Source organism: Rhinatrema bivittatum, chromosome 2, assembly GCF_901001135.1.
Source record: "Rhinatrema bivittatum chromosome 2, aRhiBiv1.1, whole genome shotgun sequence".
Classification (NCBI taxonomy): domain Eukaryota; kingdom Metazoa; phylum Chordata; class Amphibia; order Gymnophiona; family Rhinatrematidae; genus Rhinatrema; species Rhinatrema bivittatum.
The window spans coordinates 434,624,371-434,641,508 of record NC_042616.1 but is presented as its reverse complement, the minus strand read 5'-3'; the positions used below and the strand labels follow the sequence as shown (position 1 = coordinate 434,641,508).

The following is a 17,138-nucleotide window of genomic DNA, read 5'->3' as shown; positions in this document are numbered from 1 at the left end:
TTTCTCCTGGGTAGGATATACACCTGCTCCCTTGCTACAGCTTAGGAGGCAATCCTTTGAGTTCAGAGGTAGAGAGGAGCTTAGCTTTTGTTGGTTTCCAGGCCCAGTCAGAGGAGCCAAGGAAGCCCTGTTTGGTGGTCCTGATCAAGGTCGAGAGGGGTCTTTCCTTTCCAATCCATTCACCAACTGGTCTGGATTTTCCCCTTTGGGAACTTTATTTATTTAATTTAACCTTTTAAGTGATAGGAGACTTACTGGATCCTGTTCAACTCCTGTGCCCAGGGAATGAGGAACTCTGGATCTGGGCAGGTTAAGGAAGATCTGCTCTCCATAGCTTCAATGAGGAAGGGGGTATCAGTGACTTGCTATAAGGGTACACTGCAGGGATTTTTTTCCTTCTCTTGCTGTGGCAATGTGCTCTTGTCTGTGCATCCCATTTAGGCAAGAGATCCCACTACTGCCATCATATATGGTAGCTCCAGCAGTACACAGCTTGATAACAGTCAGAGGAAACAGCAGGCAAACTCTGGCTGTTCCTTAAATCAAACTCAAAAACAAGTATGGCAGCACACCACTTCAGGAGTCAAAATAAACAATATAAATCATCTTACTTCAGGTATTGTGTAGTCTTTAAACATAGCAGATCCTTGCATACGGTAGTTCTCTCTCTCTGTTCCCTGGGGCCTCTCTAACCCTTCTGGGTTCTGCCAAGTTATATTAGGCTGATGGGATCCTCCCTAGGCTCAGAATCCCTTGTGAGGCAGGAATTTCCAGTATACTCCCTCACAGTAGTATAGAACTAGCCTTCCAACAAATTTCAGTGGTGTCAGTTTTCACATTGATCTTAAGCACAAAGCAAAAGTAACAGTAGAGCAGCTCAGCAAGAAGAATGTGAATATCTTCCAGTGACCCAGTCAGAGCCCAGACCTGAATCCCAAGAGAGTCTATGGCAAGATTTGAAGACCACAGTCCACAGATGATCCCCAGCCTACCTGAAGGAACTTGAGCTCTTCTGCCAAAAAGAATGGGCAAAAACTGCACAATCCCACTGTGCAAAATTGGTAGAAACATTCTAAACCACTCATGGTTGTTATTGCTACAAAAGGGGCTTCCATCAAATATTAAATCAAAGGTGTAAAGACTTATGCAATCAAGAACTTTTTTTTTTTAATCTGTAATTAGTTTTAGAATATTTCTACAATTGTCCTTTCAAGATGAAAGTGTGGAATATGCTATATATATCAGTGAAACAAACTCCTACTTAATGCATTTTTATTTATATTTTTTGGTCAGCAGAATGTTTAAAATGTACATGGGTGTGAAGACTTTTGCAAGGCTCTGTATATATTTGACAATTCAGTATACCAGTCACATAAAGATAATTAAATGTCCCCGATCCTCAGAGTATGTCAATAGTAGACTCTTTAATATTGTACAAACAGCCCAACATGGCCAGTGTTTTGCAGTTTGTACAATATTAAAGAGTCTACTATTGACATACTCTGAGGATCGGGGACATTTAATTATCTTTATGTGACTATTTTTATAAAAATAAGAAATGAAAGAAAAAAGAAGAAAGATGGTTGTTTAAATAAAAATAATAATTTTTTGAAGGTGAATGATTAAATGACCATTGGTTTCTTTGAAGTTACACAATGTCAGGCTTGCTGACACCTTCATTTAGGCTTTTTGTATGCAAACATTTTTGGTTCCCATTTGATGTTACAGTGACTAGTGTGGGTAACTGCTCTGACTCCCTTTTCTAAGTTGTGAATCACTATATCGAGTCATGGAATCTGAAGCCATTATTCCTTTAAAAATCCTCAGTTTCTCCGACGCTGACTTACAGGCACTACTAGAGAAGCCATCTTCTTTTTCATCGTCTTCTGACTCTCCTTCTTCTGACCTGCAATGGTTCACCTTACAAAAATTGTTATGTCGTTCAGACCACACCACATTACATGCAGACACACTATTGGAATACTGTCGAGTCCAATGTATTCCACGAGGTCTCCGAATTTTCAAAGAGTATAAAGAAGACGTCAAATTTATGTCTGATTGGAATTCTGTACTGAAAAAATGTAGTCTAGATTTTATGATTTTGATAATTAAGACAATCTTATACGAGAGGAGACTGAGCTGACTAAGTCCATGTTGGCATCTACTATAGAACATGATCAATTTACTCTTCAGATGAGATCTACGGAAGAATTGATTGAAAAGTTCCGGTCTGATTTAAGGAAATGTAAGTTTGAAAAATGTTGTCACAATGAGCACGATTATAATAAAGGCTTTGTCAATTTGTGGATGTCCAAGAACAATACTGTCAAAACATCAAGACATGTGACTTTCGATTCAAGTGGTGATGTCTCATCTGGTGCTGATGAGACACGCACCTGACAATGCAGAAATGAAAATCTATCTGCAATGAAACCATCCTCTTCTTTGTTAGGACAGAGTACACTCAGATCTCGTCGCCCATACAACAGTCGATACAATCTATATCCCGCCACGTAATATCAAGACAATTTTGACCCACCAATGCGAGTCACTCGCTCACAAATTTGCAAAGAATCCCTAGTCCTAAATCTATCCTCTTGGAATCTATCATCTGTACAATTGAATGTGTTAGAATGCGGTTTATCCTTTGTTCCCACTTTTCGGGCTGACAGTTTCTCATTACAAGTGGCATTTTTTTGTTTGTCTGGACTTTGAAACTAAAAAATAATTTTTGAGTCGCATCCACCAATTTTTGATCCATCTATCACATCTAACCCTTCGACTTGGGTTCCCCCTGGCCCTGAAGAACCGGCTATTAAGGTTTTTTAATCAATTGCTCTCAAAAGATATTTTGCCATTGCAGTCCACTACATCCCATCAACCATTTTTGAATTTATCATGAATTGAGAGAACAGCTCTCCAGGAGTTAGGTTCTGTCAAAGATTTAATTATAAAACCGGCGGACAAAGGAGGCAAGATTGTTTTACAAGATTGCACTGATTGTGAACGAGAAGTATTTCGCCAATTGAATGACACTCATTTTTATAAACGTTTGGATCAAGACCTGACCAATGCAATACAAAAAATGATCATAGAAATAGTAAAAATGGAACCAAATCTGGCTTCTTAACAGCAAAAGAAGCAATTTTTTTAGTTAAGATTCATCCACGTGTCCTTATTTTCTACATGCTACCAAAGATTCACAAGAACCTGCTTCATCCTCCTGGTCATCCGGTAGTCTCCAGTTATGGATCCTTATTAAAACCTCTCTCATGATTTATTGATCACTTCTGAGCACCATTCATCCCTTTGATGTCTTCTTTTGTGAGGGATTCGTCTGACATATTAAAATGGCTAGCTTGGATGTTGAGGCATTATATACCTCTATTCCACAAGATGAAACCATTAAATTGCTCATACCTATTTTGAGAGACAACCTAGACCTCATCATATTCCCAGTGACTTTTTATTACAATTGCTACAGATAGCTTTAAAGCAGAATTTTTTTGCTTTCAACCATGATTTTTTCCAGCAGATTTGTGGGACAGCCATGAGGGCCACCATGGCCCCAGACTTAGCAAATTTATATATGAATATTTTTGAGGAGCAAGGCTTACCCATCATCCCTTTGAAAGTCAATTGGTTATCTGGAAACAATACATTGATGACGTTTTCGTCTTATGGAGAGGCACTAAAGAAGACAGTTTTGAGTCTTTTTTGAAATGGCTGAATTCATGCAACTCCAATTTAAGATTCACTGCAGATATCCAATGTAAATCAATTTCCTTTTTGAATATTAGAAATACTAGGACTGAAGGCAGATTTGTTGCTTCTTTATTTCGCAAAACTGTAAGCTCTAACACATATTTACATTTTGCCAGTGCACATCCCAGGAATTTTAAATTGAATCTCCCAGTGAGTCAATTCATCCGGCTAAGGCGTCTGTGCACCATCATGGCAGATTCTGAAATTCAGTCGAAGTCATTATGTGAACATTTTTTGGCTCGCGTTTATCCGTGTTCAAGTATCCATAAAGCCTATTTACATGCCAAATTTGCTCAACGGGAGTGGCTTTTCCTTCCACATCCCGCAGAAGATTCCTCTCATTATACTTGCATTTTTACCCTATTCTGATGCCCATCTGATTCGTAAATCTATTTTGAAGAACTGGCATGTTCTGCAAATACACGATATCTTTCAATCACCTCCAAGGATCAATTTTTCGCGTGCCACAAATTTGAGAAACATGTTGGTAAGATCTGACTGTTCCATTTCTCCTGGCTCACATGATGTAATTACAGGATCACATAATCCGCGTAATAGTTGTTCAGTATGTGTTACTTCCATGTTGATTCAGGATATGCTTGTTTTGAAAACAGTCTAAAAGATCTTTCTGAAATACAAAACTTCATACATTTCTACAATGGTGATTTATATGATTCGATGCACCTGTGACCTTCTTTACGTTGGGAAGACTAAGCGTCTTTTATAAACTCGGATGATTGAGCACCGGTCTAACATAAAACATGCCTGAGTTGATGAACCTATGGTATCACACTGCATAGAATTTGGACATTGTTTTAATGACCTTTCACTTTGTGCTATTGATCACATACCTGAACACTGGTGTGCAGGTGATCAAGAACTATTATTGCTAACGTCTGAACAATGATGGATTTACAGATTGAACACGGCCACTCCTATGGGCTAAATACTGAGCTGGATTTACATGTGTTCTTAGGATGATCTATTTTTTTACTTTTCTGCCTGATATTATGACCCTATAACATTATCACATGCCAGTGTCCTTCCACTGTCAAGCTGTACATGGAACCCAACTGGTTCCCCCTCCTGCTTGTTGGCCCTGCATAATGCCCAGTTTTGCTCTTCCTCCTCCTCCTCCTGCAGACTTGTTTTTTTTTTTTTTTAGGATTGTGCAGGTGAAACCATCACAGGAGCCCCTCCATCTGTCTGGTTCAATTCTGAAATAAAATGTCTTACTCAAGCCTAGATGATGGCAATAGTACCCACAAGCTTAAAACATGTGCTACCTCAACCATTTTTCTTTGGGTCAATTAGAAATGCAATGGAAAAAAATGTTTAGCATGCAATGGCAAACATTCACAGTATGAAAAAGAGAGAACAAATGTTATGTCCCAGACTTTTCAGAAAATACTATTCCTCAAAGTCACTTCAGAGTGCAAAGGGGAAAGAGTGCCCCCAATCATTCATACACACACACACACATCCCTTCCGCACACATTCCCCTAACAGCAGGGTTGATAATAAAGCCCCTAGTATCTAATTAAAGAACCTACATGGTAAAATCAATAAATTAACATAAAGGTCAAGAGATTGTACAAGACAGTGTAAAATAAATTCCTATAAGATCATATTAAGCATACTGGAGGTCTGAGTGATAGATATTTCACGTGACAAATAAAAGATAAGCAAAGAGATTAAATAACCCAGATTAAAAGAGCAAGCAGAGAAATGAATAGGGCCTGAAGGATTTCTTGGACTCATTCATTTGTTTACCCTCTTCCTTAGGCAGTTTCCTTCTCACCTTCCCCCAAGCTTTTCAAACTGACAATAGGATTTGGCAGGTAAAGATTTTCTTTCATTCCTAAATGAGAAGCTCCAGAGCAACCCCATGGTGCAAACAGGTCAGAGCAAGAAGCTGCTCATTACACACTGGCAACATCATCATTCAATACATACAGCACTGTACCTTGGCAGCCCACAGATAAAGGGCACAAAGCCCCAGAGGAGAGAGAGAGAAAAGCCATATGGGGAGGGAACGGCAAGCAGAGAATAACTCAAGACTGGAGCAGTGCTAGAGAGATCTTTGGTTAAGGAATAAATTCTCGCACCTGCAGTCCCATTTTATAGAAAACAAAGGCAAAATAAACTGGGTGTCAGTGTTGATAGGAAGTCAGAAAAGCTAGTGTACTAAAGATATGGAGTAATGAAATGGATAATAGCCCATTAACACAAATGTAATTGGCTTCTTGATTCAGCATATAGGCCTCAATATATCTTTTATAGAAGCAGGATGATTTTTTTTTAGGGAGGGTGCTATTACTAATGATGCAATTGAAAAAGTGTTTGCACGGCTAAGCATCCCAGTTTTATTCAGAGTAAAAACTTTAATCAGTCAATGAGTTACAATGGTTGGACTGCTGCCACTGAATAAAAGTCAAATAGGCGGCAGAATATGGGATTCTGGAAATAGTTCGGTTTAGCCGCTAAGCCTATATCAGATAAGAGAGATGGCAATTCTTACTGAATAGGATCCTGATTCAGCAGAACATCATGTGCTCTGAAATTGTATACCCACTGGAAAGTTTATGCACAGTCATCTCGCAGGAGGCTTGGTGAAGTGTTCCATAGTGAAAGCCTTCCATTGCTTTACGACACACACAGTGCAACCCTGCTGCAAGGAGCGAGCTTTCCAACACTAGGAAGTCTTCCCAGGACCAGTGCTAGATTTTTTGCTGCTCTGTGTGAACAAATATTGTGCTGCCGCCCTCCCCCCCCCCCAACCATACTTTATTCAGTCTCTGTCTCGGGCCTGCCCAAAAAAAAAAAAAAAAGCCCAACTCCTTCCAGCAACCTAAACTTTAAAAATTGTCACCCTCTGATTTTCAAACTGATGGCCTAGGTGCAAGGTCCACTGGTACAAAGCATTCACGGGCTTCACACTTTGCATCTGTGTTCTCTGTGGATGAAATTTCAATGAAAAATGAACCCGCTGAGATCTGAAAATAGAAGTGTATTTGCATTATTTTCCTTCCCCCACCTAGATGTGCCTTGGGAAATGCCTCCTGGCAATCTGGCTGAAAGTTTATGTAGTGCGGAAGACTGTGCAAACTTTTAGAAAATTTAAGGATGGGGAATTTTGAGGCATTTTACTCAGGTAAATCACTATTTAACCAGAGAAATGACTCTGAAAATTGCCATCCACAGGAGCAAAACTCTGGACACAAATGGGAAAAAAGCTTTTTTTTTTTTTTTTATAGTGAATGGGATTGCCTACTAATGAGAATCTTACCAGGTAGCTCCAGCAAACAAAACTATGAAAAAGTAATATTGTTCCATATTCATCTTTTATTACATTGTAAAAACAACACAGCTTTCATTTACATCATAAAGTGAAACTGAAAGATGTAAATATAATGTCAATCCATACAACGGGATGGATACATGATCTTTTTCATGCTTCTAGCACAGAGCCGCATTGGGAGCTATTCACCCATAATGAAGCTTTTGATGTAGGGAAATACTGTCAGCTTTCTAGGCTAGGGTTTTGTTATATCTATCAGTAGTCTTTTTGTAAATACAATCCCAAATCTCCATAATTAGAAACAGAGAATCATAAGGAAAAGGTTTAAGCAAGGCAACACTGAGAAATCCCGAGTAACAGATATGCAGTTGGAGAAGTGAGTACATACTGAGGGCAATTTTCAAATATCCTACATAATCCATCAGCAAATGTTAGCCAGAATTTTCAAACAGATTTATGTACATAAATCTGCTCTGAAATTTGCTTTTAACATTCTTTTTACCGTGCACATGTTAAAGCCTCTTTTGCATATAATGCTCCCTCATTTACATCTGGGTTTGCATCATGTGTTTACAGAGAGGTAGACCTCAGACAAATCTGATTCTTTGACTGGGTGACAAGATAATTGAATCAGGGGAAAGCATTAGATGCAGATTTCTTGGATTTCAGGAAGGCCTTTGACATAGTTCCACATAGGCAACTTATAAATAAACTGAGCGCCCTTAGAATTGTGCCCTAAATTGACTGATTGGGTTAGAAACTGGTTGAGTGGGAGGTGACAAAGAGAAGTGGTAAATGGAGCTCACTCTGAGGAAAGAGACTTTTATTAGTGGTGTATCACTGGTTAAGGTCTTTGAGCAGGTTCTTTTCAACATTTTCATAAGTGATATTGTGAAAGAACTATCAGGACAGGTTTGTGTTTTTGCAGATGATACCAAAATCTGCAACAGATAATAAACAGGACACAGTCGGTCTAGGGGTGGCTACTAAAATGGTCAGAGATCTTCATTATAAAACATATTGGGACAGACTAAAAAAATCTAACATATGCCCTAGAGGAAAAACAAGCCAGGAAAGATATGATAGGGATATTTAAATACCTCAGAGGTATCAATGCATAGAAAGTGGATTTCTTTAAAAGGAAACAAGACTCTGGAATAAGGAGCCAAGAGATGAAGGTGAAATGAGACTGAGGAGTAATATAAGGAAGTATTTATGTACAGAAAAGGCAATAGATGCATGGAACAGTGTCCCAGAGCAAGCAGTGGAGCCAAGGATAGTATCTAAATTCAAGAAAGCATGGGACAAACACAGGTGATTTCTGAAGAAGAGGTAAAGGATTGTAGGATTGAGTAGATACATGGATGAGCAGACCAGATAGGCCATATAGTCTTTTTCTGCACTCATGTGTTGCGATCCCGGTCGCTAAACTAGCGACCAGGTTCTTACCTGCTGCTTTGTGAGAGGGGACCTTTTAACGGTCCAACCACGGGGAGCTCCGGCCCGCCCCCTTTGGTGATGTCAGATGCCAGTGACTACTTAAGGCCGGCGTCTGCCCTGTGGAGGTTGCTTAGCAACGATGTTACTCAGTGTTTGAGTGTTTTGTGCTGTTACTGCTGTTTCTTTTGTTTCTGTTCTGCTGTTCCAGTTCCTGCTGATCATGATTCTGCTGATCCTGACCTTAATCCTGGTCTTGCCGCTCCTGATCCTGATCCTGCTGTTCCAGATCCCGCTTCACTTCAGGATTTGTTTCTGTTGTTTCTGTTCTGCTGTTCCAGTTCCTGCTGATCCTGATTCTGCTGATCCAGATCCTGCTGATCCTGACCTTAATCCTGGTCTTGCCGCTTCTGATCCTGATCCTGCTGTTCCAGATCCCACTCCGCTTCAAACTTTCTCTCGGTTAGTTCTTTGGTTTCTGACTTTGGCTCTGTCACCGATTCTCCGTGTCTGCCGCCTGCCTCGACCCTTGGCTTGTCTTCTCGTCTCGTCTCATTCCTTCTCCTAAGTCCCAGTGGTCCGGGTCCTCACGAGCTCCTCTCGGGGGGAGCTTGGGCTTCCAGGGTGAAGACTTCACTTTCATCTCTGTCTTGGTTCCGCCTCCCGGCCTGTGCCATCTCCAAGGAATTCGCTCTTCCCATCTGTGCACTCCGCCAGGTCGGCCCAAGGGTCCACCGTTCTGTCCGCAACAGTTTGCTAAGCCATGGATCCGGCGGACATCTCCGGACTGCAAGCCATTCCCGGGATGGTCCAACGACTGCAGCAGCAGCAACATTGTCTTGACATCCTGGCTGCCACCGTGGAGCAATTGTCAAATCGGCTGGATGCCACTAGGCCAGAGCCACCACAGGTACCTCCTCTGGTTCCCACAGTAAGCTTATCTGCATCTACTCAGCTTCCAGCTCCCTCCCGCTACGTGGGTGAAGCCAAGGGTTGCCGAGTATTCCTGAACCAGTGTTACATTAGGTTCTCGCTACTTCCGGGTCAGTTCCCGTCAGATTCAGTGAAGGTTGCCTACATCTTGTCGCTACTGGAAGGGAAGGCATTGAATTGGGCTTCACCAATGTGGGAGTGCCAGGATCCTTTGTTGAACAATCTGCAGCAGTTTGTTCGCAACTTCAAACAAGCCTTTGACGAACCCGCACGTCTGCCTACAGCTACGTCAGAGCTGTTACAGCTAAGACAGGTATCTCGGTCCCTGGCAGACTATGCTATTGAGTTTTGTACTCTCACAATGGAGGTAGGCTGGCGTGATGACAGCTTGCGGGGAGTCTTTTTGGAAGGTTTGTCTGGTCGCATCAAGGATGAGTTGGCTGCCAGAGACATTCCTGATAATTTCAATGACGTAATTGATTTAGACGGTCGGATAGACCGACGCCTCCAGCAAAGGGCCAAGGAGGGCCATTCTTTACGCCGGTCCATATCTTTAGCACCAGTCTTTGCTAGACCCGTGACAATGCCTTCAAGTCACGGGACGGCACAATCAGAGCCATCAGCTGAAGAACCTATGCAGTTAGGTCGCATGCCATTGACTGCTGAGGAGAGGCGAAGATGCTGTGCACTGGGATTGTGTCTATACTGTGGCAACAAGGGCCACTTTCTAGCCCAGTGCAAGGAGCGGCCGGAAAATGCCAAAGCCTAGGCAGTACAGAGGAGATACTCCTAGGTTGGTTTAATTCTGCTCCTCAATGTACTGTACCGGTGATTCTAGAATACCCAGGAGGGTCCTTTCACACTCTCGCCTTCATAGACTCTGGAGCGGGTGGAAACTAGGGATGTGCAGAGGGACGCCATACGTTGCATTTGGGATATGTATTCGTCGGGTGGCAGATACGTTGTATATGTCCGTATGGCGTCCCGATACGGTTATATGTCTAATCCTATTTGTTACCCGGCTAAAATTAAATTTACTACAACCCCCCACCCTCCTGACCACCCCAAGACTTACCAAATCTCCCTGGTGGTCCAGCGGGGGTCCAGGAGCACTCTCACACCCTCTGTACCAGTTCAAAATGGCACCGATAGCCCTACCATGTCACAGGGGCTACCGGTGCCATTGGTCAGCCCCTGTCACATGGCCATCAGCGCCATCTTGTGCTCCTGCCATGTGACAGGGGCTGACCAATGGCGTCGGTAGCCCCTGTGACATAGTAAGGGCAAGGCTATCGGCGCCATTTTGGTTCCTGGCACCCAACGGCACGAGGGTAGGAGATCGCTCCCGGACCCCCGCTGGACCCCCAGGGACTTTTGGCCAGCTTGGGGGGGGCCTCCTGACCCCAAGACTTGCCAAAAGTCCAGCGGGGATCCGGGAGCGACCGCCTGAACTCGGGCTGTATTGCCAGTATTCAAAATGGCGCCGGCGCTAGCCTTTGCCCTCACTATGTCACAGAGGCCGACCCTCGGCCCCTGTAACATGGTGGTCGGCTGTGCAAGAGGTGCCGGAGCAGATGACAGAGCAAGAGAGGTTGCCAGATGAGTAGCCAACCCTTGCAGGAGCTTTGATATGTCATTCAGCTGGTCCTGCTGCAGGTTCAACTGAAGCACCAGTCCAGAAATGGCGACATCCTAAGACTAGTCCGCTGAGCACATGGTCTTCACAAACTGCAATGAGCATGGTACCTCTGAGCCCTTAGTGCTGTACTGTAGTTGTCGCAGCCTCGTAGGCAAACTTACAAGGCCTACCTCAACAGCTGGCAAATGCGCCCTAAAGCAGGATAGGCTGGAGCTTCACCTATACCAGCCAACTCCGCCGCAGATTGAGCCCTTGTGTTCTGATCCGGCAGGGTTTAGATGGGTCCCTATGGTGGTCGAGTGAGTGAAAGTCCAAGATCAAGCCAAGGTCAGGGCAGCAGGCAGGAGGTGCCAGGAGCAGGTCAAGGATCAAAGTAGGCGGCAAACAGGAGTAGTCAGGTCCAATACTAGGGTCAAGTACAGGCAGCATGCAACAGTAGCCAGGCCCAAGATAGAAACATAGAAACATAAATGACGGCAGAAGAAAACCAAACGACCCATCCAGTCTGCCCAGCAAGCTTTTGCACTTATTTTTTTCATACTTAGCTGTTACTCTTGGCCCTTATAAGTAACTTTTTGGTTCTATTTCCCTTCCACCCCCGGCATCAATATAGATAGCAGTACTAGTGCTGCATCAAAGTGGTATCTTGCTAATTGTTTGGGGTAGTAACTGCTGTAATAAGCAAGCTACTCCCACGCTTGTTTACCCAGCCTGGGCAATTCAGTCCTTATTGGTTGTTGTCTGAATATAAATCCTCTTTTCTTCATCCCCCTGCCATTGAAGCAGTGAGCTACACTGGATATGTATTCCAAGTGAAGTATCAGGCTTAATTGATTCTGGGTAGTAACCGCCATAACAAGCAAGCTACTCCCCTGCTTTTTTGTGGATGCAAATCCTTTTTTCCACATTTCCTCTTGCCGTTGAAGCATAGAGCAATGTTGGTGTCGCATTAACCATGTGTATGTTTTATTGAATAAGGATATTAATCTCCAGGTAGCAGCCGACATTCCCGCAAGCCACCCCCATGCCTCTTCTCTTCATTCTCATCCTGTAGACTTTATGGATCCACAGTGTTTACCCCACGCCCCAGTGAAATCCTTCACGGTTTTGGTCTTCACCACTTCCTCCGGAAGGGCGTTCCAAGCATCCACCACCCTCTCCATGAAGAAATACTTCCTGACATTGGTTCTGAGTCTTCCTCCCTGGAGCTTCAAATTGTGACCCCTGGTTCTGCTTATTTTTTTTCCGATGGAAAAGGTTTGTTGTTGTCTTTGGATCATTAAAAGCTTTCAAGTATCTGAAAGTCTGTATCCTATCACCTCTGCTCCTCCTTTCCTCCAGGGTGTACATATTTAGATTCTTCAATCTCTCCTCATAAGTCATTTGATGAAGACCCTCCACCTTTTTGGTTGCCCTTCTCTGGACTGCCTCCATCTTGCCTCTGTCTCTTTGGAGATACGGTCTCCAGAACTGAACACAGTACTCCAGGTGAGGCCTCACCAAGGACCTGTACAAGGGGATAATCACTTCCCTTTTCTTACTTGATATTCATTTCTCTATGCAGCCCAGCATTCTTCTGGCTTTAGCTATCGCCTTGTCACATTGTTTCGCCGGCTTCAGATCGTTAGACACTATCACCCCAAGGTCTCTCTCCTGCTCCATGCACATCAGCCTTTCTTCCCCCATCGAATACAGTTCATTCGGATTTCCACTCCCCATATGCATGACTCTGCACTTCTTGGCATTGAATCTCAGTTGCCATATCTGGCAAGCAAGCAAGCATGGTCAGGTCCAATTCCGAAGCAAGACGTTGGAACCAGAAGATCAAGTTGAGGGAGAGGATGAGGACAAGAAAGGAAATAAGGATGAGGCAAGACTAGACGAGGAAAGATTGCAAGAGGCAAGAACCGGAATGCTGAGACACCTACTGCAAAGGCAAGGCTGCATGACATCTTCATGGTGTGCTGACTGAACTTCTCCCGCCACAGGACCTATAAAATGCAAGAGGTTGTGTACTCTCATGCCTAAGGCCAGCGCACTAAAGAGGGGGCGGCAGTGTCGCGGAAGTGTCCTTACAGCACAGTTTTTCTACAGGATGTCTGTGGCTTCCGCAGTGAGTGCGTCCAGTCATGGGCCTACCCCTCGACCGGCCAAAAGTGACAGATAACAGTTAGATTGTTCTTGATCAAGTCTTAGACAAAGGTAGCAAATATTGTAGCCATCAGTGAACTGGTGCATCAGTTGAAACTGCAGCAGGACCAGCTGAATGACATGTCAAAGCTCCTGCAAGGATTGGCTTCTCATCTGGCAACCTCTCTTGCTCTGTCACCTGCTCCAGCATCCATCAGTGATGGACATCTTATCATACACACAATCCTTGAAGCCACTGATGGTGGCCTTCTTAGAAACTGACATTTTCTATGAATAACTTTTTCTTTTTTAATAGCACTGAAAAGTGCTGTTTGGGGGGCTGCGTAGCAGCAAGGCAACACTGAATTAGGAAAAATGTTTTTAAATTTAAAAAATATCAACAGATAGCACTAGAGAAAATCAGGGAGACAGGTATACTTCTGTGTTGAAGCTTGGATGAAAAAGGACTGAGGGGCTCACGAGGCAATGCCTGAGTGGGAAATTCTGCACTTTGGAGTGAATTTAAAAAGCCCGGTGTGTGCCAAAACTGGGAGATATGCAAGTATATCTGGCTGGTGCACACCGCGCGGATTTTAAAAGGCACCCGAGTATGCGCAAATCTCCTGGTACACACACAAATACATTGCAAAAAAGGGGCAGAGCCTGGTCTGGGTGGGCATGGGCAGAGGTGGGCATGGTTTGGGTGGGCATGGCAGTGTCTTTTGGCATGAGCCGGCATACACGCATAAATGTGCGCCTCGAGCGCCGGTATCAAAGTTACCATCATAGTTTATTTCTTGAATTGCATTTCTTAAAAGAAAATCAATGTGATGTATATAAACACAATATTCAAAATATTAATAACATTAAATACAATATTATACATAAATGGATAACATAACATAATAAAAACAGATATAGAAACTGAGAACAAACTAATAGGGAATGGTTATTTGGCCTTCCAAATAGTACTAGGATTGCATGAAACTAAGTGGTAGCAGATTTAAATCAAATTTAAGAGAGTATTTAACTAAGTCAAAGAACAATTAAACTATGGGATTTGTTGTGAGGATGTGTTCAAGGTTAATGGTATAACCAGTTTAATCAATATTTGGACAAATTTCTGGAAGACATGTCCATTAGGAACTATTAACCAGATATATTTGGGGATTGCTACTTCTGGGAAAGAGCAACAGGGCAAGTCTTCATTAGGATCTCCTGGGTACCTTCAAGTGACCTAGACTATTAGAAATAGGATGGGGGATTGAATGGGCCATTGGTCTGATAGCACCTCATGAATTTCTATCTAAAAACAGGTGTCTGCTGATTTTGCTTTGCAGTTTCACCTCTTATGTATTTGCCATATTAAACAATGGCACTATTGAATATACTATACTAAGGGTCAGATTTTAAAAGCTCTATGTGCATAAATCCATAGGATTTACATGCATAGGTGGGGTTGCCCGGCAACGGGCGTAAAGCCCTGGGCATCTAAGTCTCGGGCTTTGGGACAGGGGCGAGGAGGGGGTTGGGTGGTCCGTGGCAATCCGGGGGGCGCATGCATGTTATAAAATCGTGCGTCCATGTGTGCGCGCCGGGCAGCGTGCGCACATGGACGCCCGCACGTAGCTTTTTAAAATGTACCCCTAAATGTACAATTATAGTACAATTCACAAAGATGTGCAGCCACTTTAACATGTAAAATATGCATTACTAATTAATAGGCCACATTAGAAATAATGGGAGCTGTGATAAATTACATGTTCTTGAGGTAACACACTTTTATGAATAGGACCATTAAATTGGCAGGGTGGCATCCCAAATGTAATACATCTTAGAACATTTCATATCATTTCATTAAATTTATAAATCACTTTATCCAATAAACACAAAGTAATATCTAATAAATCTTAGACCCCAAAATATCATCTTATTGGTTTCCCGTAGACCTATTTGGGGATCAATTGGATTTAATTTGGTGACATTGATCTATAAGATGCCTCATGATGGTATATAATGAGATAACAGAAACAACTCAAGCTATCATAGTCCTCTCATTGAATACATTGCTATATATATGGAACCTGCAGCTTTTTGCTTCGAGTTCTGCTGTCATAACATCTGTGCATGTAGACAATAGATAAATAAGACAGCAGAACAATTCAAGTCACGGTTGGATGCTGAAATATATTCTGTACATTTAAAACAGCAACAGTTTTCTCCACATATTCCCCAGGTAGAGTTAAACATGACCTACATCATTAAGAGCACCTAAAACATCTCCCATGTACATTTGCTAACATTCTGACTAATGAATTGTATAATTTTTTAACAGATGCCTGATGGTATTCATCACTTGGGGCACCAACACACACAGCAGATGGGGAAATAGAAAATAGCATAAGGAACAAAAGACATTGCTCCTAATTTAGAATCATGTCTTGAGGAAGTAGCTGGACTTATCTTTCTCTCTTTCATGTTCAATTCCATTTAGAGAATACAATATATAGATAGATAGATAGATATAGATATATAGATATTTTAATGGGTTAGGATTTCAATGTTCCCCCGCCAAAAAAAAAAGAACAATTAATTAACATTATATTGTTTTGATTTATCTATAATTTGTTGGTTTCATGCAGTTATTCATTTGTCATATTTCCTGCATCAGACACATGGGGGTGATATTCCAATGTCTGTGGTTAGTTGCCAAGTCTCTGGGTACTCTTCATGGCACACTTTGTACCATGTCTCAAACGGAGAGTACACGCTTATGTTCCCTTTCAAAATTGCCTGGGGGAAAAATAGCCACAGATATCTGTGCCTGCTTTACTGCAGGAAACCCTCCCCATAAAAACCATGCAAAACTATGTATATGGATGCATTCCACACCCTCCAGAGCACCTCCACAACTCAAGGCAGGGAAAACTGCACATGCTGTATGACATCGAGCGTACTTACACTAGTGAGGAGGGTAGGCAATTTTCCCGGGTAAAAGAGATTTTTTGAAAATTGCCCACACAATCAAACTTTAGCTTCTGCAGGTAGCAGCAGCCTTCATATTTATATTGCTGTCATCTGAGCTCTATATATTTCACATGCATTAAATAATAATCAGAGATGTGTCCACAGTCAATGTTTCTGTTCATAAATCAGTCTTTCAGCAGTAGTCTTTCTAAAGTGAGGTCTTAGAGCATTTAATATGCACCTCTCAATATATTTAGATAGGGAAATGTATAAAGACGGATGATGTGTTTTCTCTTAGGGGAATTCAGTCCTAATGTTCATATCAATTGATTACTTTGGAATGCTTTTCACTGGTGGAGAGACTTAAGGACAGTTCTAAAAGATATTTCAAACTCTCTTGCTGGTGTAATTCAGATCCTTGACCTTGATATGTGTATTGCTTTCAGTTATGAAATTTGCGTTAGACTGCATGAGTCAGCAAAGGCTATCTCTATGCAGCAACACCTGTATATACAACACCATAAAGAAATTCATGTAGTCACAAAGATCATAAAAATGAAGCGCCTGGTTCAAGTGCCATTAGCTGTGTGTTGCATTTGTAATGTGGAAAAAGTGCATCATTTATCATACACTCTGTTTTATTCAGTGGGGGTTATTCACTAATCATGCATGTTTTTCTGCATTAAAAACTTTACACAGCTTACCGCACCTTACTGAATCAGCCTCTAAGTCTGAGCAAAAGGCTCATGGAGCAGGATGGAGACAGAATGGAGGTGGTCCAGAGAAGGCCGACCAAAATGGTGGGTGGTCTCCATCAAATGCCTTATGAGGAGAAGTTGAAGAACCTAAATATTAGGGATGTGCAGAGCAAAAGTTTAAGTTCATATGTCCATATGTCCAAAGGGGGTCCCATTTGCGGTCAATATGGACATAAACAGAATTCAATGAGTTGAGTATATGTCCATA

The 17,138-nt window shown here is 42.3% G+C and overlaps 1 protein-coding gene across 4 annotated transcripts in view; it reads right to left on the bottom strand.

Moving 5' to 3' along the window:
- CDH12 (cadherin 12) overlaps positions 1-17,138 on the bottom strand; it is a 2,479,035-nt gene that overhangs the window by 618,889 nt on the left and 1,843,008 nt on the right. The window lies entirely within an intron of this gene.